Source organism: Microtus oregoni, unplaced genomic scaffold (assembly GCF_018167655.1).
Source record: "Microtus oregoni isolate MIOR12 unplaced genomic scaffold, Mior012 000022F_ref0000154, whole genome shotgun sequence".
Classification (NCBI taxonomy): Eukaryota; Metazoa; Chordata; class Mammalia; order Rodentia; family Cricetidae; genus Microtus; species Microtus oregoni.
In genome coordinates, this window is record NW_024543081.1 from 17930339 (window position 1) to 17938530 (window position 8192).

The window sequence follows — 8192 nt, forward strand, 5'->3', positions numbered from 1 at the left end:
AGTGGGAAATAAATCTCTCTTACAGATTCCTTCAATCAGTAAGGAACAGAAGGATGCCGACCTGCTGGGTCAACCTGTAGGTTGCCCTTTTTGGGTAATGTGTAGCAATGAGAATACATGCTGCATATCAGACATAGCCATTCCAGGTCATAGCCACTGTTAAATTAAATTCATGAAGCAACAGTGAAAATAATGTTATGGCTGGGGCCAGCACAACATGAGGGACTGTAGCAAAGGCTCAAAGCATTGAGAAGGTTGGTGACCACTGATGCCAAGAATCAGAGATCACAAATGCCCTTCTTGTGATGATGTGTTTCCTTGTTACTATAACAGAACCTGTGGCAAATGCAGCTATTTTGAGAACAGTGGTTCTCAGCCTTCCTAACGCTGTGATCCTTTTTTGTGGTTCCTCATGTTGTGCTGGGCCCAACCATAGCATTACTTTCCTGACCACTTCATAACTGTGATTTTGCTACTATTATGAATTGTAATGCAAATATTGGATGCTTCCGTTGGTTTTAAGCAACCCCTATGAAAGGGTCCTTCAGTCCAGGAAGGGGTTGCGACCCACAGGTTGAGAACCATGGAACTAACGGAAGGAGGAATTTAGTTTGAGTCCCAGCTGGCTGAGGTGCAGTGAAGTCATGGTGGGAGCAGGTGGATGATGATGGTGGATGACGACGGTGAGGCTCTGAGACTCACAGCTCCGAGGAACAGGCAGTGGAGTTCAGAGAAAGACGAGGAACTAGGCCCAGGCTTTAAAACTCAAGTCCCCTCCTCTGAAGCAACTTCCTTCCTTCATGTAAAGTCTCTCTCAGAAAGATTCTCCAACCTCCCCAACCAGCATCCCCAGCTGAGGACCAGTCAGCCCATGGAGGTGTTTCACATCTAAACCAGAACACTGGTTCTGCCACTTGGAATGTTAATGACACCCTGAGCACAGATAAGAAAGCGTTAGCCAGGGGTTCCCCTCAAGCCTCTGATCCCATCACCCACCTGCAGTTGCCAGTGTGTGCTGTCAGGAAACCTACAGCCGGGGAGCCTTGTCAGAAGCTCTGTTGACATGCCCAGGCTTTTGTGTCACTCCCCTGAAAGGACAGGACAGAGAGCAGGAGCAGCAGCAGTTGATTCTGCTCACAGGGCAGCCAGGCCACAGCTACTCCATGTGATTCTTGTCCACCAATCATAGCCAGGATAAAATGCCCAACCAGCTCACCTTGAGTGCTTTCAAGGACCAAGGTTAGGCAAGTCACAGCCACCAGGATTTGAAGCTTCCCCATGCTGTTGCTTTCATCTTGGCCTTAGGTTGTCCTCACTTCCAGGATCAGAAAGAGCACAGCCCTGGCGTGGAGATTCCCGGCTGTTTCAAGGCAGCTCAGTTCAGGTGTCCACAGCTCAGAAGATGGATCAGTATCACCTATTTATTTCCTCAGCACCTGGGAGACAGCTGGTGAAGCACGCTAGCATATGGCTATTCAACCTGCATCCTGCCCTTGTAACCTGCCTGGCAGGAATGAAGATAAATCGGAGAAACACCTGTGTCCCTCCTTTTGGTTAGCAGATCCTTGCATCAGGTGACCCCAAGAAACTAGCATATTCCCCAAGAATCTCATGCTGACAAAAAGAAAAGACTGAGCTTAGTGGCAAACAAAGCAGGAAGTTGCCTATGAGGAAAGAGATCTCCACAGTGCTGACAACTTCTCAGACTACCTGCTCCAGCCTGGATCCCTCAGCCAGTGCCCTGGCCTAGTCTAGTCACACATGCTTGTGTGGTCCTCAACCTCCAGGCATGGGCAAAGACACACCAGGCCCACCTTCAACCCACAGGCCCCTCTTGCACAGTATTTCAATCTCTCTGGGCAGCCAGACGTGGTGCATCTTGCAGCATGGTCTAACTGGGTGAGTTCTCTTGATCCTCTCCTCCGTTCACCATCCCTAAGCCCCAGATTTACCCCCAAAGTTTAGGCTTGGACTAGGATGCACATCAAAACAATAGCCCAGCCCCCTGTGTCTCTTTCACTTTACTAAGTTTAATCCAACCCGATCCACACATCCTGTGTTCTGACCCAAGCTGTTCTGTCCATATCAGACACAGAACTAGCAAAAGAGGTCCCTATGTCCAAATTTCGTGGTAAAAATATAAAAAATATGAAGAATCAAGGCAGAATCTTCCCTGTAAAATCTACCAGTTCTGTGGAAATAGCTACCAATGAGAATTTCCTGGATGAAGCCTAGGACACAGAATTTGAAAGAGAAATCATAAACGTCATCAAAGAATTCAAGGAATTGAAGAGAGACACGAATAAACAGCTCATGAACTTAAAGAGAATAAAGAGCTGGATGAATCCCAAGAAAATGCGAGCATAGGACGAATTTAAATCACAAAGACAGTCCAGGAATTGAAAACAAAATTTAATAAATAGCCATAAACATTGAGGAGACTTCAAACTGAAATGAATATGTAATCAAAAGTTCCAATAACTCAACTAGAAAACTCAAGGGGCAGCCTTTCAAGTAGAATAAATACATCAGCCAGAAGATGGCATATCAGGGCTTGAATATAAAGTAGAGAATCTAGATGGAATAAGCAAAGAATATGAAAAAAATAAGAGAAATAGGAAAGGAACAGACAGGAAATATGGGACACTACAAAAATACAAAAAGACCAAACCTTCAAATTATGGGAATAGATGAGGGCATAGACAGATCTTTAACAAGAATAAAGAAAAAAGTTCCCCCCAAAGAAAAGACACTCCCCTGCAGATAACATGAACTACACAGAACCCCAACCAGACAAGACCTGAATGAAAACCATATCATAGTTCAAACACTAAGCATAAGTCACATATAAAGGAAAACCCTTCAAATAACATCTGATTTCTTCTTGGCATTTTAAAAGCCAGAATAGGCTGGAGCAATGCACTCCAAGTCCTCAAAGACCATGACTGGAAACCTATACTAACATACTCAGCAAAACCATCTGCCATAATTGAAGTAGAGAGAAAAATATTCCATGATGAAACAGCCTAAAATGTTATGTAAGATCAAACCTAAGGAAAACATGAGAAACAGTACCTCAAGCAGAAGCTCTCTTGAAGTGTGCTCTCTTGAGATGGCAGAAAGACAATAAATCTATAATTACTAAAACACAAAATACTGCTGAGAACACAAGCAACACCACCAAAAGTCAACAACACAATGATTGCCATCAATACTCACTTTCAGTAATTTAAATATTAATGACCTCAGTTCCCAAGCAAAACATACAGGGCTGTAATCAGATTTTCTCTGTTCCGACTGCCAGTTCCTAAACAACCACATGGAATCTTATTAATTATGAATGCTTGGCCAATAGGTGAGGCTTGATTATAGCTAGCTCTAATAACTTAAATTAACTTTTCTCCACTAATTTATGTGCTGCCCCGAGGCTTGTTTACCTCATCTACATAATTCCCATCCTGCTCCTTCTGCATCTCTGGAAACCCTGCCCTTCTTTTTCCCAGCATCCTCCCACTCTGGCTCTCCCACCCAAATTCTTCCTGCCCATTTATAGGTCAGTCAGCTCCTTATTAACCAGAAGGTAATACATATTGACAGTATACAAAGAGTATTCCTAAGAATCACCCACTTTTTGTCTAATAAAAAGAAAGGTTTTAACTTTAACCTAGTAAAACTATATATAACAAAACAATTGTTGAGTAAGAATAACAGCTTCAATATGCAGTCCAAATGACCAAAGCAGACTACTTTACAAAGAGGTCTACAGTGGTGTGTGACTCTGGAGGTCTAGAATGCTGATGGTCTTCTTGGTGACAGTCCTAGGGTGGTGAGGGGCGCCATATTGTATAGTCAGGAAACACATATATGCACATTTCTTCCAATTTTCCTCCACTCCTCATAAAGCCTGTCACAGGGTTGGGGGTATGGCTCAGTGTAGAACACTTATCTAGAATGTTGAATGTCTGTGTATAAATAAGGGCCTAGGTTCAGTCCTTACCTAGTATTACATGTGTGGGCATGAACGTGCACACACACACACACATCCACCTCCACACTCTCTCTAACAGCTCAGGCTGGAGCTAGGGCTGGGGCTGGAATCCCTACTTTGCTGGTTTACAGGCCTCACCTGCAGGAGGAAGCAGACCTCATCCATGCTCAGGTTCTCAGAGATGAAGTTCTGGAGGAGCAGGTCCAGGGCACGCATTGTCTTCTTGTACAGCACCTGGCAAGGGCAAGGGACAGGGACAGCTGGCATCACATAGCCAGGTCACCTCATGGTCTCCCCAGCTCCTCCATAAGGGCTGCAAGGTATCTGCTTCCTTGGGCCCAATTCTGATCACGCCATTGGCGGCAGCTGGGATAGTGCATTCTGCCTCCAGACTTTCCCCAGAGGAGCTGTGGTGTGAGCAAACAGATTCCTCTAGCTGCTCAAGTATGTCTTCTCCAGCTCTGTCCACTTCTCTTCTGAGGCCACTGAGGTAGTCTGCCGCTCTGACATCTTTCCTGCTGACCTGCTGTTTTCCCAAGAAGGACTTTTGGCTAATGTCTCAGCCACTGACAACTTAGCAGTTACAAATTAAACACTTGTTTGTTGGTTGGTTGGTTGGGTTTTCAAGATAGGGTTTCTCTGTGTAGCCCTGGAACTTGTTTTGTAGACCAGGCTGGCCTCGAACTCAGTGATCTGCCTGCCTCTGCCTCCTGAGTGCTGGGATTAAGAAAGTGAGACATTGCTACCTGACTTTCCCCTGCTTTTTAATAAAGATTAAAAGAGAGAGGAAATGGTTCTAGATGAAAAGAATCTTGAGATGATAATCTCGTCTCCAAGTGAAGGATGGTTTCAAATGGAAATAAGACCAGAAAGTGTAAATGCAAACACACCGGAAGGCCCAAGCAAGGAGTCAAGAATTCCTCCCAGCTCACACCATCCACTGAGGGAGCTTCTGACGCAGAGGCAATACTCTTATGTGGAGATATTTCAAATAAGACTGTTAAAAGGGCAACGAACACTTAAGGCTGAGCTGACCTGAGGATGGCCTTCTTCCTTTCCCAAATACAAACTTACACTTATCTAGGAATCTCAGAAGCAAGAAAGGAGACTCCATTTCCAGTGAAGGATACAGTTTGGTCACCTTGTGTGACCCTAGCAACCTATGATCTCACCCTAACAGGCTGCTGTCCTAACCACTTCAGGAAGCACCTTAGAATCTTATTTACGAAAAGGAGGGCATGGAGGAAGGGCTCTTAGCAACCCTGTGGGTGGAGCTTGTGTGTCCAGGGCTAAGATATTTAAGCCTGACTTCTTCACACGTGGGTGTGTCTTATCCTTTCTTTGGGTGCCTCTACTTCTATCAACCCCATGCTGAGTCTATGTTAAACTGCCTTCCCAATAAAATCCAACTCTGCTCCAAACTGGACCATCCTAAAATTCTTTTCCGCACAAAGCCTTGAATCTTGGCTTTCCCTGAGTATGTATCCCTGCAAGGAATTCTTCAGGTCTCTGAGGGCAGCAGCATAGAGCTGGGTCTCTCCCAGGCCCCACGTCCACTGATGAGCCCCAGCATCACTTACTGTGTTGTGGTACCCAAACACTCAACAGGAGCAACTTCAAGGTTTGTGTTGGCTCACAGCTCAGCCCATACAGTGCATCACAGTGGCAAGGCATCTTGGGAAGGCATGGTGACCACGGCTGCTTAGGCTGTGGCAGCCAGAGCTTGCCTCACACCTCCCTCCTGTCATTGAGAAAGCTGTAGCCTCTATCCTGTCTTCAGGTAGAGGCTGGCAGTACGCCTTCACAGGACCAGGCCGGCCTCGGGTTGCCAGTAGCCCTCCTGTCTAGAAAGCCTCACTAGCTGGTTCCTCAGACAAGCCTTCTCTTTTGAGGTTCTCTTGTAGTGAACCCAGCACAGCTACTGGGGTTGGAATTGGCCAGGAAAGTAGAGCTGCTCAGTGTATCTACTGAGCCCAGGGCAAGCGACAACTTGAGGTCCAGGCCTGGCATAGCTCTCAAAGTACTGGAGGTCCCCTGGCCCAAAATCCTTAGCTTAATTGTCTCCATGCTGAGGCCCTATGAAGCATGCATGGACACAGAGCAGGTACTTCAACTATCCTGTGTCCCCGACACCAGCTCCTAAGGGGTCAGGCAGGAACCCTGGTGTAGTGTCATCAATGGGCACATGGAGGTTGGCACCCTCTCTGTCCACTGCTGCTGTATTCAACATGCTGTAGCACTCAGGGCCTCCCTGAGTCTGGGGACACAGCGGCTGAACGCAGGAACTTGGTGCGGCCCAGGTGCTCCAGCAGGGCCCATACCTCCTGCAAGTGTTCGGTGGAGGCCAGGCCCACAGCCAGCGCAATTCCCTGTGTACCAGAGGACCCTGTGAGGGAGCTGACAGGTGACAGGACAGGTCCCTGTCCAGCTCTCTGGGGCCTGTCCTTCTATCAAGGCTGCCTCCCGGGGGGCTGGACTGGTGGCAATCTGGCAAAGTGTGCCATGCAGTGAGAGCCGTGCAAGACCCTAGTGATGGTGAATGGGGCACGAGGGAGGCACAGGCAATAACCCGAGGACTCTGACCCACCTCTCGGTAGCTGGAGTGCTGGTGGGACAGCTCCAGGAGGCTGGCCAGGTGGCACTGAACCTGCTCCATGCTGGGGCACTCACGCAGGATCAGCCCATAGAGATGGAAGAGCAAGGCCTGGAGTAGGACAGGGTGGAGAGTCTGCTAATGCTGCTAAGAAATCCACCCATTTGAGCATGGCAGGGCTGTGTGGTCAGAACTACTCCTTCCCCAAGAGGGAGCCCTTTCTCCTCCCGCTGTGTGGGACAAAGCAGGGGAGGAACACCTTCCTGAAGCATTTCCAGGGGGCTAAAAGAGCCTAGGGCTTCTCATGGGGCACTGACCTTATCAGCAGTTTGCTTGGGGTCCAGGCTGAGAAATTCTAGGAGCTTCTGCATAGAGGAATCCCTGGGTGGCGTCTTCTGCTTTTCCCAGAGCAGACTGTCACTCAGACCCTTCCCAACCACCAGGGCAAGACAGATTCTAGAGCCCACAAGACAGCTGTAGCCCTCCCAGGACCTTGAGTGGGGGGGGGGGGCAGCTTGCTTTCAGATGGGTGAGAGAAAAGGAAATGGGAAATCCCTCCAGGTATGAGAGTTTTAATCCTGAGTAAATCTGTCCATGACCACCTCTGCAGTAGTTCCCTGAGACCCTTAGGACAGAGGCTGATGTTTCTAGCAGACACAGACAGTCCCATGGGCATCTGGGCATGCTCCTTGCTGACTATGCCTCAATGTTGATCCCTGGGCCTTTGCCCATCCTGTTCTGACCAAATGCTTTTCCCTCTCCATGTTTAGGTTCCCAGTCATGACCAGCTGTGAGTGCTTAGGTTGCCTCCCTCTGTAAACAATGGCCATCCCTGGTAGGAGGAGACCCTGGGTGGACCCTGCCTTCCCACCAGTGTGTGGGAAGTAAAACATCCACTCTGACTCTCTGAAATTCTCCAGCACATTCCCATAGAATGTTAGGAGCTTCAGGGATGGCCAAGACCATGGGAGTCCTAAGGTGGTTGATGAGTTCAATGTGATGGCTGGGGAAAGATCCTGGACGGTGCCTTCACTTCCTCCCAGGCCCCGTGAATCTCCCGCCCAGTGGGAAGCATCAGTCTCTCTGATCCTACCTGGCTGTGCTCCTCTAGGAAATGGCAGATGGTGTCCAGTGCCAGGCCCTGCTCTGTGACCATCATGTTCTTGATCTTACTGACTGCCACATTCTGCCAGGATGGGTAGAAATTCGAGTACTCTCCCAAGATCCCCAAATCCAAATAATCTGTGGAGATCCCAGAAGCAGGGGATCAGTACCAGCCCCACCCACCAGTCCCCCAACACCTAGGACCCAATAACGTTCCTGAGCTGGGTGAGGAGAGGGAATCTGGTAGAGAGCCCAGGCCCACCCAGCACCTGCCCTGCCAGGTTCCTGCTTGGCACACTGGAAGGACAGACCGTGGAGGCACACTTGCCTCCACCAACACAGACACATCAAGGAGGCTTGGTGGCTAGCTCAGAGCAGAATCAGTGTTCAGCCAGTTGACTAGGGAATAGAGACCATACTGGGGTCAGGACTATGATCACAACTGCTGATCATTTGAAGCAATATATTGACGCGGCTCCTGCCTAGTCCCAGTATCACAACAGCTGG